The 6,516-nt window shown below is 38.3% G+C and overlaps 1 protein-coding gene across 3 annotated transcripts in view; it reads right to left on the bottom strand.

The window, feature by feature from the left end:
* fbxl15 (F-box and leucine-rich repeat protein 15) overlaps window positions 1–6,516 on the bottom strand; it is a 159,590-nt gene that overhangs the window by 124,786 nt on the left and 28,288 nt on the right. The window lies entirely within an intron of this gene.

The following is a 6,516-nucleotide window of genomic DNA, read 5'->3' as shown; positions in this document are numbered from 1 at the left end:
AATGCCTTAAAAAACATCAATAAAAATAATAATAATATCTAATTCCAGATGCAAAATCATCATGTTTCAGGCTTTTTTTTCTTCTTTTTTTTTAACTGAATGTATTTAAATTTGCCAAAGACTTAGTTGTGTTTATTTACAGGACACCAATCAATGAGAGCAGTGTTATTTTTTTTTATATTATTGTTATTATTATTATTATTATTAGGGACAACCTACACGGTTGATAAGGAAGTGTATGTATAAATTCTATGCAGTGCAGATGGTCATCATTATGCATATTAAGCCTAAAGGTACAGTACAGTAGGTGGAGTTTATTCAATGTTATGTTCATCATTTTGTAACGTGTGTGTGTGTGTGTGTGTGTGTGTGTGTGTGTGTGTGTGCGTGCGAGCGAGCGAAGACACTTCTCGTGTAAATACAGTAAGTCTTTAATGTTCATGGGTATTATCTCTTTCATTCACACTTGTACAATAATAAAAAAAAATAGTGTCGGAAATGTTTTACAAAAAAAATGGCTGTATGGTGTTTTTCATGATGTTATTAGAAATTGGAACCTCTTTTGTTTATTAAAGAAAGTATTTATTAATAATGTAAGTTTTATACTGTATGGGAATATATAAGCCAGTTTATTAGGTTGGGCTCATTGATTGAAAATATTGAGTTCTTATTTACATTTTTTTTAAGTTACATATAAATTAATATAACTAGACGTTTTTTCACAATTTTGTACCTTTTTATTTTTAATTTATATTTTTATAGTAATTATATTATTAATAAATTATATTAATTTGTATCATTAAAACAATGTTGAAATTATTGCCTTAAGTATAATACTTAACATAATAATAATAATAATATAATACAATTATTATTTGAATGAAATATAATTGCAATTTATTTATAACATATTTATTCCATTTTCATTTATTTCTTTATTTTCTTCATCTCTGAAGGACTCAAAATATGTCTGTTATATTTATATTTATGTTAATATTTAATGTAATATTGCAATTATTATCTGAAGTATAATAATTAATATAATATACTAATTGAAGTAATTACCATATATGCAAACATTTGTAAAAAAAATAGTTATTTTAATTTAAAAAATGCTGTATATGAATTTTGATCATTTCATGTCATTTTTATTTTTATTTATTTAATTTCCCAAGGATTTCTAAAGTACCGTATGTACGTATATTTCTATATGTATCAAATTTGACGCTTTAATTATCAAATTTAACACTGCAATTATATTATTAGGTATAATAATAAATATAATATAATAAGTAGGGGTGTCATGAAGTCATGAAGAAAGACGATATACGAGATTGGGACTAATAACGAGACATTTATAAAGTAATAAGTAAAATTACACTTTCATACATACACATAGTCATTGTTATCTCCACTGGTTGTTTTATGTGAAAAACAAAATAATAAAAAATAATAAAAAATAATTAAAAAATAATAAAATAATAATAATAATAAAAAAATAAATAAAATAATAATAAAATAATAAATAATAATAATTTTAAAAATATATATTTTATCTAAAATATTAAGTATGTCGTCAGTTACCAATTCTCAAACTGCATGTTGTGCTCGTCGTCTTAATTAATATTATTTTATTTTATAATTTTTTTAATTTTATGCCGCAGAAATCATTTAAAAATGCACCAACGACATGGCCCCCCCCCCCCCCCCCCAACGAGCCCATTTAGAGAGAAAGCAATTGACTTTTCAGGTGTAACCACCGTCACCTGCTCCAAACGTGGGGAGCCGAGGTGCCTGGGAATGTTTTCACGGATTTGGATCAGCGAGCAGCACATGAAGTGTTTAACCTCTCTCCGTGCTTTGGAAAGTTCAATTCATTTTTTTTTCCCCCACTCACCCCCCCTCCCCCCCCCACACCCCCCATCCTCCTCTTCTAAATTCAATTTACTCTTAAATTCCCGCTGCTAGATTTACTGTATGTGTGGAAATCCTCCAGCCTTCTTCTTCTTCTTCTTCTTCTCTCCGTAATCCCCCCCCCCCCCCCTCCCCCCCGCCTCGTACGACTTAGTTACGTCGTTATTGATTCACAGGCGGCGGACATCGTCTCCATTAGTCTTGTGCAATTGGGGCACCGTAAAAAGAGTAAAAAAGGGGGGGCACTAATGGGACGTTTAGTCCACGATGGGGGTACAGCAGAGTCTGTTTCTAACCCTCAACCAGCACCCCCAACCAGTCACCGATAAGGATAATTGGGGGCCTTTTGTGACTCCAAAACATTCCCGGTAAGGCATCCCGATGGGAAGGATGCAGCTAAGAGGTTCCTTGAGGCCAGTTCTGATGTTTAGGACAAAATACAGTTCTAAGTACATATTGGGGGTCATAGCCCCGAGGTATTATTTATGCAATTTTCTATGTTGTTATTGATTTCATAACCGACAAAAGCGAAATGTCAGGACTAAGAATTCCCTAAAGCAAAGCAACTTTACGTCTGAATTGGCGTTTCTCTCTCCTGTAAAGTAAACCCAGGTGGTAGCTGTCAATCACGTTCAACTCCACCAGCATCCTGCGGCATAAATAAACGTATACAGCCGTTTGGTTTCAACACAAAATGTTCTTGATGATCAGCAACGTACATCTGAATCAGTGGATGTTTTGGTCTTAAACACTAGAGACCCTTAAAGGTGTCATTGGAGGGTATCAACCTCCAGTTCTACTTCCTGTCTTTTCCTCAGTGGCACTGTCTCTATACCCATAACTGACTTTAGCTCCAAGGCCTCCTTCCTGATCCTGTCCATCCTGGTCACTCCCGATGAGAACCTCAGCATCCAATAATAGAAAACAAGTTTATTTTTTTGTAATGTCCCTCCTTCCTGATCCTGTCCATCCTGGTCACTCCCAATGAGAACCTCAGCATCCAATAATAGAAAACAAGCTTATTTTTTTGTAATGTCCCTCCTTCCTGATCCTGTCCATCCTGGTCACTCCCAATGAGAACCTCAGCATCCAATAATAGAAAACAAGCTTATTTTTTTGTAATGTCCCTCCTTCCTGATCCTGTCCATCCTGGTCACTCCCAATGAGAAACTCAGCATCCAATAATAAAAAAACAAGCTTATTTTTATTTTTTTGTAATGTCCCTCCTTCCTGATCCTGTCCATCCTGGTCACTCCCAATGAGAACCTCAGCATCCAATAATAGAAAACAAGCTTATTTTTATTTTTTTTTTGTAATGTCCCTCCTTCCTGATCCTGTCCATCCTGGTCACTCCCAATGAGAACCTCAGCATCCAATAATAGAAAACAAGAGTTAGAGTAATTGTTAGAGTAATTATTGGGAAATGCATTAGCAAAGACTGAAAAATTGCTAAAAATTTCAGTTAGCATACACGCCGAATAGCTTTTTCTGGGGTTTACGTCAAAAATTTATGCCAAAATTTTTGCTTCAATGTGCGCACATTTTCCTTCTTTTTGTGTTGGACATGTCCCAACCATCTCAGTCTGGCCGATAACTGACTTTATCTCCAAGGCCTCGAACATGTAATGTCCCTCTGATGTCCTCCTTCATGATCCTATCCATCCTGGTCACTCCCAATGAGAACCTCAGCATCCAATAATAGAAAACAAGCTTATTTTTATTTTTTTGTTAGAGTAATTTCTGGGAAATGCATTAGCAAAGACTGAAAAATTGCAAAAAAATCTCAGTTAGCATACATGCAGAATAGCTTTTTCTGGGGTTTACGTCAAACATTTATGCCAAAAAATTTTCCCAACCATCTCAGTCTGGCCGATAACTGACTTTATATTCAAGGCCTCGAACATGTAATGTCCCTCTGATATACTCCTTCCTGATCCTATCCATCCTGGTCACTCCCAATGAGAACCTCAGCATCCTCATCTCTGCTACCTCCAGTTTTCCTCTATTTTGTCTCTATACGAAACAACATGGCTGGTCCCACCACAGGTTTGTATACCTTTCCTTTCACCCCAATTTGGATGCTAACCAAAAAATGCACAAAAACCAAGGCAAAATGTGGAATAAATTGTCAACGTCAAAGTAAAAACGTGTCCCAAATAGACATTTTCATGGGCGTTTTAATGACTCACGTTTCAATACGCCATCGCTAACCCTCCACAAAAAGTGTTGAAGCCGAAATCAGCAAAATCGTGATGCGTTCAGGTCCAGCCAACAATCCTGAGGTGGACGGTCTTCCACGACGGGAACCCGGAGAGTCTTATTATGTTTTTGCTACAAAAAGTGACGTAGTGACATTGAAGTAACGCAAGTCGGGATCGGTGTCGGACGCGTGTTATGATGTCACAGCAGCAGAAGCCGCTGAAGCGTTTCTTTGGGAACCATTGTTGACCTTTCTAGCTGCTGACTGCAACGCCGCGTGCCGCCGTGAATATGCTGCCACGGCCGAATGCTAATTTGGTTAGTGGCGTGTCAAATGCACCATAAATCCTCGAGATGTTTTTTTTTTTTTTTTTTGCAGAGAGAGAGAGAGACATGGAGAGCAAGGGACCGAGAGCGGTGTCGGAAATATGAAAATGCATTCCACGTCTTCATATTGGGAATGAAAGGCGCATGAACGGGAGTGCAGTTTTATGTGCTGGATCTAATTGGATGTGGCAAATGCGTAATACGATTCTCCGGTATCCATCAATCGGCGTGTTAGACCTGTTTGTACGGACGTGTCACAGGGGCAGCCTAGCTTGTTATGACGCCTGAGCGCCAATTATGAGGTGATTCTCCACACGGCGTGAGGATGTCCACGGATACTCGAGGGGAGGTTCCTAATGAGTGAGCATTGATTGGCTGGAGCGTGGGAACAGAAGTGGGAACACAAGTACGAGAAACTAAAAGGACACGGGGACCAGAGTTCTTTCATCGACTATACAAGTAAAATAAACCATCAATGTGTTTATGCGGAAGGCTATTGGAGCATTCTGAACTCCTGTTTAAATGCCAGTGTTGCTTCAAGACACAATTCATCAATCAATCAATTAATATTTTTATTTGGCACATTTTTGGCGCCATTCCTGGACGTGACCCCAACAAAAAGCACAGATCGACAAAATTTACTGCAGCTACGCTAACTTTAGAGTGTGTTGACGCAGGAATTTAGAAGAATTTTCAACAAAATGCTAAGCTAATAATAGAAAACTAGCGGAGAACTAGCGGGTAAGCGGAGGAAAATGGATGGATGATAGCATATTTTTATTTTTTAGGAGTAATTTTTGGGAAATGCATTAGCAAAGACTGAAAAATTGCTAAAAATTTCAGTTCCCTCTGATGTACTCCCTCCTGATCCTGTCCATCCTGGTCACTGCCAGTGAGAACCTCAGCATCCAATAATAGAAAACAAGCTAATTTAAATTTTTTTGTTATTAATTTTTGGGAAATGCATTAGCAAAGACTGAAAATTTGCTAAAAATTTCAGTTAGCATACACGCCGAATAGCTTTTTCTGGGGTTTATGTCAAACATTTATGCCAAAATTTTGTCCCAACCATCTCAATCCGGCCGATAACTGACTTTATCTCCAAGGTCTCGAACATGTAATGTTTCTCTGATGTACTCCTTCCTGATCCTGTCCATCCTGGTCACTCCCAATGAGAACCTCAGCATCCAGTAATAGAAAACAAGCTTGTTTTTATTTTTTTGTTATTATTTTTTGGGAAATGCATTAGCAAAGACTGAAAAATTGCTAAAATTTTCAGTTAGCATACACGCAGAATAGCTTTTTCTGGGGTTTATGTCAAACATTTATGCCAAAAATTTTTCCCAACCATCTCAGTCTGGCCGATAACTGACTTTATCTCCAAGGACTCGAACATGTAATGTCCCTCTGATGTACTCCTTCCTGATCCTGTCCATCCTGGTCACTCCCAATGAGAACCTCAGCATCCTCATCTCTGCTACCTCCAGTTTTCCTCTATTTTGTCTCTATACCAAACAACATGGCTGGTCCCACCACAGGTTTGTATACCTTTCACCCCAATTTGGATGCTAACCAAAAAATGCACAAAAACCAAGGCAAAATGTGGAATAAATTGTCAAAGTAAAAACGTGTCCCAAATAGACATTTTCATGGGCGTTTTAATGCGCCATCCCTAACCCTCCACGAAAAGTGTTGAAGCCGGTCGGTGCCAATATCGTGATGCTTTCAGGTCCAACCAGTTAATAAAGACCCTAATGGCTACCGTGCGCAATTACAGCTTCACTTAGCGAACGTGTCAAGCGCCGGGGGGTTCCCGCGTTCACTACCTGACTGGCCAATAATGGGGGGTATAGCCCCCCAAAACAGACACAGGCGTCCCTCTAATCAGCTGTCAGCCTCACATTCGGGGGCAGCTGGGAAATATTCCGAGAGAGGAACTGGGAAGCGGATGCGGGCTCGGAAGAAGTAAAAGGGGGCAGAATCATCAACCCCCATTTTCTCCCAGTATAACCCCAGACTTCTTCCTGTAGCCCCCACACTCTCACCCCCCCTCTTTTCTCCGCCGTGCTCCCAACA

Source organism: Doryrhamphus excisus, chromosome 22 (assembly GCF_030265055.1).
Source record: "Doryrhamphus excisus isolate RoL2022-K1 chromosome 22, RoL_Dexc_1.0, whole genome shotgun sequence".
In the NCBI taxonomy this organism is placed as follows: Eukaryota; Metazoa; Chordata; class Actinopteri; order Syngnathiformes; family Syngnathidae; genus Doryrhamphus; species Doryrhamphus excisus.
Note: the sequence above shows the minus strand (reverse complement) of the source record. Positions and strands in the feature narration are given on the sequence as shown.